Genomic DNA, 9658 nt, shown 5'->3' with positions numbered 1-9658 from the left:
ACATTTCAAACATTTAAATCAATTTTATGATTTAATTTATAAAAATGGCTTAGCTGTTTCAGCTAAGAAAATGCATTTATTTCAAAATGAAATTAGATTTTTAGGACATAACATTGTTAATAATACTATTAAACCTATTATAAGAAGTTTAGATTTTTCTAATAAATTTCCTGACGAAATTATAGATAAAAAACAACTTCAACGATTTCTAGGATGTCTAAATTATATTCATGATTTTTTCAAAGATTTAGGAACTCTTTGCAAACCTCTTTATAATAGATTAAAAAATAATCCACAACCTTGGACTCAAGAACATACTAATATTGTTAAACTTATAAAACAAAAAATTCCTTCTTTACCTTGTTTAAATTTACCACATCCTTATGCTAATATCATAGTCGAAACTGATGCTAGTGATATTGGATTTGGAGGTATTTTAAAACAAAAATTATCAAATTCTTCTGAAGAACAATTGGTTCGTTTTTATTCAGGTGCTTGGAATAATACTCAAAAGAATTATTCAACTGTTAAAAAGGAGATTTTAAGTATTGTTTTATGTATTACTAAATTTGAAGATGATTTATTTATGAAAACTTTTTTATTAAGAATTGATTGTCAATCTGCAAAATCAATTTTAGAAAAAGATGTTAAAAATATAATTTCTAAACAAATCTTTGCTAGATGGCAAGCATTGTTGGGCAATTTTGATTTTGATATTGAATTTATAAAAGGAGAAAGCAATTCATTACCAGATTTTCTTTCTCGTGAATTTTTGCAGGGAAAATGAGTTCATCGTCTTCCTCTAAGATTGAAGACAAGAAACCAATTAATCAAAAGCTTGTTCCTTTCTCAAGTCAGAATCGTTTTTCTCCATTAACTCCAATTGCAAAAAATTCTCAACTTTATTCAAATATGCTTCAATCAAAACTAGTCAATCCAAACATTTCTCCAGTTCAATCAATTAGCCCTTTTTCAAAACCTATTCCTTCTGAAACACAACTTTCAACAACTTCTAAACCTACAAATAAAGCCCCTTATGTTCTCAATTCAAATCTCTTGAAAATCCAAATACTTGAAGATTCTCAAATTCTTAAGCTCAATCAAGGTTTTCATGTTCTTACTGAACACCTCTTTGGCCGAGGAAAAACCTTTCATGAAAACTCTTACAAATCTCGAGAATATTATCAAACCATTCTACAAGAATCTGGATCTGTTCAGATTGATCACCGTTCTAATAATAAAGAAGGATCTATTGATTTTAGCAAAGCCCGAATTCTTAAAATCATTTCTCCAGAAAATTGGTCATCCAATCTTTCTTTCGAAAAACCCCTTTATCAATTCCCTGCTTATCCAAGATATTCATATTATGATTACCAAGAAGCTTGGACTAAAGCATTTTTTCTTCGAAACTATTCTCATTCATGGTTCATTTTCTTTGATAAAAATTTTACCTGTGAATATCCCAGATGGTTTGTCAATTGGTATCGCTATATGGGACTTGTTCCTAGTTGTTTACCCACTGAAATTCTCAAAGGCTTTTCTAAATTCAAAGAGCTATTTATTCAACAAATCCCAGAATTTGAATATTTGCTACAATTCACCATGTTATTTAAAGTTCCATGGATTATGTCCTGGACATTCTCTTATCAAGAAGCAACAGACTTCAATCCCCCTTGGCTCAATAGACAATTTCGTCTAAAATGGTGGGATAAAGTCACAATTTCTCAAACAAACGAGCAAGCTGTTTTCAATCATTATCAATCAATGTATAATCAAAAGCCAGAAATTGAAGCAAATCTTATCAAGAGTTTATCTTCTCCAGATGCTAATCTTATTAGCAAAATTCGTGCCGCTGCAAACTCTTCCCCTGAAGATCTACAACAATTACTTCAAGAAATTCGCAATTCTCCAACTAATTCAGAACATTCTCCCACATCTGTCAAAAATAATTTTCAAGATGCTCAAGATCCTTTTGATGATCCATTTGCAGATTAATTAAGTTTTTAATTTTGGTGTTATACCTTCAATGTAAGGTATTCTTTTATATGTGTTTGTTATTCAAAGGGGGGTAGTACGTGTGTTATCAAACGTGTGTTATCAAATTGTTCAACTATTATCAATTATACACTGTGTGTGTTCAACTATTATCAATTATACACTGTGTGAGTACATCAATTATCAAAAATATTATCATGTCTTCTGCAGTGAGATGATGCTAAATTATTGCATGAAAACAAACAACTTTTATAAAGATGAAAGAAGATGCTCCATTATCGCCAAAGAAGATTTCCATTATCAAAAAATGACAAAATATGATGCCAATTTGTCAAAAGCTTTAAAGTTTTGTCTGCCACATCTACACTCTGACAAATGCAAGTTGATTCAATAATTCTCAAGATGATCCGGTAATCCTTCGGTTTCCCGTCTCAAGATGTTTCAAGACTCCAAGACTCCTATATATTGAAGGGACATGTTTTAATGAAGACGATCTCAAAGTTCTCCAAAAATCTCTCTTATAAAACTTCTGTCAAATGTTTAGTTCATGTCTAAGAAAAGAGTTCTCCTATCTACTTCTAGATGTTCAAAATCTTTAGATTTTCAAATCATACTTGCTCCAGACGGATGCTCTGATTGTAATTTAAAAGAAGGTAATATATAAAGAATTTTATTCAATTATTGTCTTAACTCTGTTATCGCTATGACAGTCTCTTTTCGAGTTATTCTAACTATTAATTCTACAAGATTTGAAATTTTTGTTAAAATAATACTTGCATTTAATAATAATCAAATTCATGCTTGAAATATTATGTCTGATTCAAAGATACAAGCTAATCGTCATTATTATTGTAATCAATTAAAAGCTTTACAAGTTCTAATCCATAATCATGAGTTTAGAAGCAAAGATAGAAAACAGTTTTATAAAATAATGTATGATTTTTATCATCAAAAAATAATCTGAAATAATGTATGATTTTTATCATCAAAAAATAATCTGAAACTACTAGTTAGCAAATGGTATCCCAGAAAACAACATATTGTCAAATTACCTTATATTAAAACTTTCAATGAAAAGGATATTCCTTCAAAATCAAGAGCTATTCATATGAATAATGAATTAGAAGCCCATTGTAAAAAAGAAATTCAAGATTTATTAGACAAAAAATTAATTAGACCTTCTAAATCTCCTTGGTCTTGTTCAGCTTTCTATGTTATGAATGCTGCTGAATTAGAAAGAGGATCACCAAGATTAGTTATCAATTATAAACCTTTAAATAAAGTTTTAAATTGGATCAGATATCCTATTCCTAATAAAAGAGATTTATTGAAAAAACTTTATGATTCAAAAATATTTTCAAAATTTGATATGAAATCTGGTTTTTGGCAAATTCAAATTCATGAAGAAGATAAATACAAAACAGGTTTTAATGTTCCTTTTGGACATTATGAGTGGAACGTTATGCCCTTTGGTTTAAAAAATGCTCCTTCTGAATTTCAAAACATTATGAATGATATTATCATTCCTATAAACAGTTTTTCAATTGTTTATATTGATGATGTTCTTATTTTTTCAAAATCTATTGATCAACATTTCAAACATTTAAATCAATTTTATGATTTAATTTATAAAAATGGCTTAGCTGTTTCAGCTAAGAAAATGCATTTATTTCAAAATGAAATTAGATTTTTAGGACATAACATTGTTAATAATACTATTAAACCTATTATAAGAAGTTTAGATTTTTCTAATAAATTTCCTGACGAAATTATAGATAAAAAACAACTTCAACGATTTCTAGGATGTCTAAATTATATTCATGATTTTTTCAAAGATTTAGGAACTCTTTGCAAACCTCTTTATAATAGATTAAAAAATAATCCACAACCTTGGACTCAAGAACATACTAATATTGTTAAACTTATAAAACAAAAAATTCCTTCTTTACCTTGTTTAAATTTACCACATCCTTATGCTAATATCATAGTCGAAACTGATGCTAGTGATATTGGATTTGGAGGTATTTTAAAACAAAAATTATCAAATTCTTCTGAAGAACAATTGGTTCGTTTTTATTCAGGTGCTTGGAATAATACTCAAAAGAATTATTCAACTGTTAAAAAGGAGATTTTAAGTATTGTTTTATGTATTACTAAATTTGAAGATGATTTATTTATGAAAACTTTTTTATTAAGAATTGATTGTCAATCTGCAAAATCAATTTTAGAAAAAGATGTTAAAAATATAATTTCTAAACAAATCTTTGCTAGATGGCAAGCATTGTTGGGCAATTTTGATTTTGATATTGAATTTATAAAAGGAGAAAGCAATTCATTACCAGATTTTCTTTCTCGTGAATTTTTGCAGGGAAAATGAGTTCATCGTCTTCCTCTAAGATTGAAGACAAGAAACCAATTAATCAAAAGCTTGTTCCTTTCTCAAGTCAGAATCGTTTTTCTCCATTAACTCCAATTGCAAAAAATTCTCAACTTTATTCAAATATGCTTCAATCAAAACTAGTCAATCCAAACATTTCTCCAGTTCAATCAATTAGCCCTTTTTCAAAACCTATTCCTTCTGAAACACAACTTTCAACAACTTCTAAACCTACAAATAAAGCCCCTTATGTTCTCAATTCAAATCTCTTGAAAATCCAAATACTTGAAGATTCTCAAATTCTTAAGCTCAATCAAGGTTTTCATGTTCTTACTGAACACCTCTTTGGCCGAGGAAAAACCTTTCATGAAAACTCTTACAAATCTCGAGAATATTATCAAACCATTCTACAAGAATCTGGATCTGTTCAGATTGATCACCGTTCTAATAATAAAGAATGATCTATTGATTTTAGCAAAGCCCGAATTCTTAAAATCATTTCTCCAGAAAATTGGTCATCCAATCTTTCTTTCGAAAAACCCCTTTATCAATTCCCTGCTTATCCAAGATATTCATATTATGATTACCAAGAAGCTTGGACTAAAGCATTTTTTCTTCGAAACTATTCTCATTCATGGTTCATTTTCTTTGATAAAAATTTTACCTGTGAATATCCCAGATGGTTTGTCAATTGGTATCGCTATATGGGACTTGTTCCTAGTTGTTTACCCACTGAAATTCTCAAAGGCTTTTCTAAATTCAAAGAGCTATTTATTCAACAAATCCCAGAATTTGAATATTTGCTACAATTCACCATGTTATTTAAAGTTCCATGGATTATGTCCTGGACATTCTCTTATCAAGAAGCAACAGACTTCAATCCCCCTTGGCTCAATAGACAATTTCGTCTAAAATGGTGGGATAAAGTCACAATTTCTCAAGCAAACGAGCAAGCTGTTTTCAATCATTATCAATCAATGTATAATCAAAAGCCAGAAATTGAAGCAAATCTTATCAAGAGTCTATCTTCTCCAGATGCTAATCTTATTAGCAAAATTCGTGCCGCTGCAAACTCTTCCCCTGAAGATCTACAACAATTACTTCAAGAAATTCGCAATTCTCCAACTAATTCAGAACATTCTCCCACATCTGTCAAAAATAATTTTCAAGATGCTCAAGATCCTTTTGATGATCCATTTGCAGATTAATTAAGTTTTTAATTTTGGTGTTATACCTTCAATGTAAGGTATTCTTTTATATGTGTTTGTTATTCAAAGGGGGGTAGTACGTGTGTTATCAAACGTGTGTTATCAAATTGTTCAACTATTATCAATTATACACTGTGTGTGTTCAACTATTATCAATTATACACTGTGTGAGTACATCAATTATCAAAAATATTATCATGTCTTCTGCAGTGAGATGATGCTAAATTATTGCATGAAAACAAACAACTTTTATAAAGATGAAAGAAGATGCTCCATTATCGCCAAAGAAGATTTCCATTATCAAAAAATGACAAAATATGATGCCAATTTGTCAAAAGCTTTAAAGTTTTGTCTGCCACATCTACACTCTGACAAATGCAAGTTGATTCAATAATTCTCAAGATGATCCGGTAATCCTTCGGTTTCCCGTCTCAAGATGTTTCAAGACTCCAAGACTCCTATATATTGAAGGGACATGTTTTAATGAAGACCATCTCAAAGTTCTCTAAAAATCTCTCTTATAAAACTTCTGTCAAATGTTTAGTTCATGTCTAAGAAAAGAGTTCTCCTATCTACTTCTAGATGTTCAAAATCTTTAGATTTTCAAATCATACTTGCTCCAGACGGATGCTCTGATTGTAATTTAAAAGAAGGTAATATATAAAGAATTTTATTCAATTATTGTCTTAACTCTGTTATCGCTATGACAGTCTCTTTTCGAGTTATTCTAACTATTAATTCTACAAGATTTGAAATTTTTGTTAAAATAATACTTGCATTTAATAATAATCAAATTCATGCTTGAAATATTATGTCTGATTCAAAGATACAAGCTAATCGTCATTATTATTGTAATCAATTAAAAGCTTTACAAGTTCTAATCCATAATCATGAGTTTAGAAGCAAAGATAGAAAACAGTTTTATAAAATAATGTATGATTTTTATCATCAAAAAATATCTGAAACTACTAGTTAGCAAATAATCTGAAACTACTAGTTAGCAAATGGTATCAGAGCCACGTTTTAGACCAGAGATTAGTATGTATGATAACTCTGTTTGTTATTTGGTTAATTTTTGTTTGAAGAATTTTAAAGATTTTGGTTCAATAACATTTTGTAAATTCCAATTACATGATTGAGTAATTTCTGACCATTTAAGTCGTTTAGGCATATGAACTTTTGTATGATTAGTATTTGCTTCGTAAATAATTGTTTCATTTCTTGGATTTGACAAACGGGTCTTTGGTTCTAAGGTAGTTGTCATGGTTTTATAACAAACACGATAAATAATTGCTAAAGGTTTAGAGTTATTTTTAAATTCTAAATTCTTTGTTTCAACAGTTAAAACCAAAGTGTCTAAAATATTTTTGTCAAATAATCCTACGGAAAAATTCGGATAACAATTAAAATAAATTGGTCCATTTGCGATATTTGTTTCTGCCATAGCTAAAATAGAATTTTGAAAATCTGTATGTCTTTTATCTCTTAATATTAAGAGAACAGGAGCATCAACACCAATTCTAAAAAGAGGTTTGATAGCAATTTGAACAAGACCTAAATGAAGAAATTTATATTTTTGTCTATGTTCGAAAATAGATCTTGATGATAACAAATTTATATTTTGTTGGTTTTGACCAATGGATAGGGTTTTCTTTTTCTAATAATCTGAAAATGATACCATTTGCTAACTAGTAGTTTCAGATTATTTGCTAACTAGTAGTTTATCTGTTTGTTATTTGCTAACTAGTAGTTTCAGATTATTTGCTAACTAGTAGTTTCAGATTATTTGCTAACTAGTAGTTTCAGATTATTTGCTAACTAGTAGTTTCAGATATTTTTTGATGATAAAAATCATACATTATTTTATAAAACTGTTTTCTATCTTTGCTTCTAAACTCATGATTATGGATTAGAACTTGTAAAGCTTTTAATTGATTACAATAATAATGACGATTAGCTTGTATCTTTGAATCAGACATAATATTTCAAGCATGAATTTGATTATTATTAAATGCAAGTATTATTTTAACAAAAATTTCAAATCTTGTAGAATTAATAGTTAGAATAACTCGAAAAGAGACTGTCATAGCGATAACAGAGTTAAGACAATAATTGAATAAAATTCTTTATATATTACCTTCTTTTAAATTACAATCAGAGCATCCGTCTGGAGCAAGTATGATTTGAAAATCTAAAGATTTTGAACATCTAGAAGTAGATAGGAGAACTCTTTTCTTAGACATGAACTAAACATTTGACAGAAGTTTTATAAGAGAGATTTTTTTAGAGAACTTTGAGATCGTCTTCATTAAAACATGTCCCTTCAATATATAGGAGTCTTGGAGTCTTGAAACATCTTGAGACGGGAAACCGAAGGATTACCGGATCATCTTGAGAATTATTGAATCAACTTGCATTTGTCAGAGTGTAGATGTGGCAGACAAAACTTTAAAGCTTTTGACAAATTGGCATCATATTTTGTCATTTTTTGATAATGGAAATCTTCTTTGGCGATAATGGAGCATCTTCTTTCATCTTTATAAAAGTTGTTTGTTTTCATGCAATAATTTAGCATCATCTCACTGCAGAAGACATGATAATATTTTTGATAATTGATGTACTCACACAGTGTATAATTGATAATAGTTGAACACACACAGTGTATAATTGATAATAGTTGAACAATTTGATAACACACGTTTGATAACACACGTACTACCCCCCTTTGAATAACAAACACATATAAAAGAATACCTTACATTGAAGGTACAACACCAAAATTAAAAACTTAATTAATCTGCAAATGGATCATCAAAAGGATCTTGAGCATCTTGAAAATTATTTTTGACAGATGTGGGAGAATGTTCTGAATTAGTTGGAGAATTGCGAATTTCTTGAAGTAATTGTTGTAGATCTTCAGGGGAAGAGTTTGCAGCGGCACGAATTTTGCTAATAAGATTAGCATCTGGAGAAGATAGACTCTTGATAAGATTTGCTTCAATTTCTGGCTTTTGATTATACATTGATTGATAATGATTGAAAACAGCTTGCTCGTTTGCTTGAGAAATTGTGACTTTATCCCACCATTTTAGACGAAATTGTCTATTGAGCCAAGGGGGATTGAAGTCTGTTGCTTCTTGATAAGAGAATGTCCAGGACATAATCCATGGAACTTTAAATAACATGGTGAATTGTAGCAAATATTCAAATTCTGGGATTTGTTGAATAAATAGCTCTTTGAATTTAGAAAAGCCTTTGAGAATTTCAGTGGGTAAACAACTAGGAACAAGTCCCATATAGCGATACCAATTGACAAACCATCTGGGATATTCACAGGTAAAATTTTTATCAAAGAAAATGAACCATGAATGAGAATAGTTTCGAAGAAAAAATGCTTTAGTCCAAGCTTCTTGGTAATCATAATATGAATATCTTGGATAAGCAGGGAATTGATAAAGGGGTTTTTCGAAAGAAAGATTGGATGACCAATTTTCTGGAGAAATGATTTTAAGAATTCGGGCTTTGCTAAAATCAATAGATCCTTCTTTATTATTAGAACGGTGATCAATCTGAACAGATCCAGATTCTTGTAGAATGGTTTGATAATATTCTCGAGATTTGTAAGAGTTTTCATGAAAGGTTTTTCCTCGGCCAAAGAGGTGTTCAGTAAGAACATGAAAACCTTGATTGAGCTTAAGAATTTGAGAATCTTCAAGTATTTGGATTTTCAAGAGATTTGAATTGAGAACATAAGGGGCTTTATTTGTAGGTTTAGAAGTTGTTGAAAGTTGTGTTTCAGAAGGAATAGGTTTTGAAAAAGGGCTAATTGATTGAACTGGAGAAATGTTTGGATTGACTAGTTTTGATTGAAGCATATTTGAATAAAGTTGAGAATTTTTTGCAATTGGAGTTAATGGAGAAAAACGATTCTGACTTGATAAAGGAACAAGCTTTTGATTAATTGGTTTCTTGTCTTCAATCTTAGAGGAAGACGATGAACTCATTTTCCCTGCAAAAATTCACGAGAAAGAAAATCTGGTAATGAATTGCTTTCTCCTTTTATAAATTCAATATCAAA

Source organism: Lactuca virosa, chromosome 8 (genome assembly GCF_052849685.1).
Source record: "Lactuca virosa cultivar CGN04683 chromosome 8, Lactuca_virosa_CGN04683_v6, whole genome shotgun sequence".
Taxonomy (NCBI): domain Eukaryota; kingdom Viridiplantae; phylum Streptophyta; class Magnoliopsida; order Asterales; family Asteraceae; genus Lactuca; species Lactuca virosa.
Note: the sequence above shows the minus strand (reverse complement) of the source record.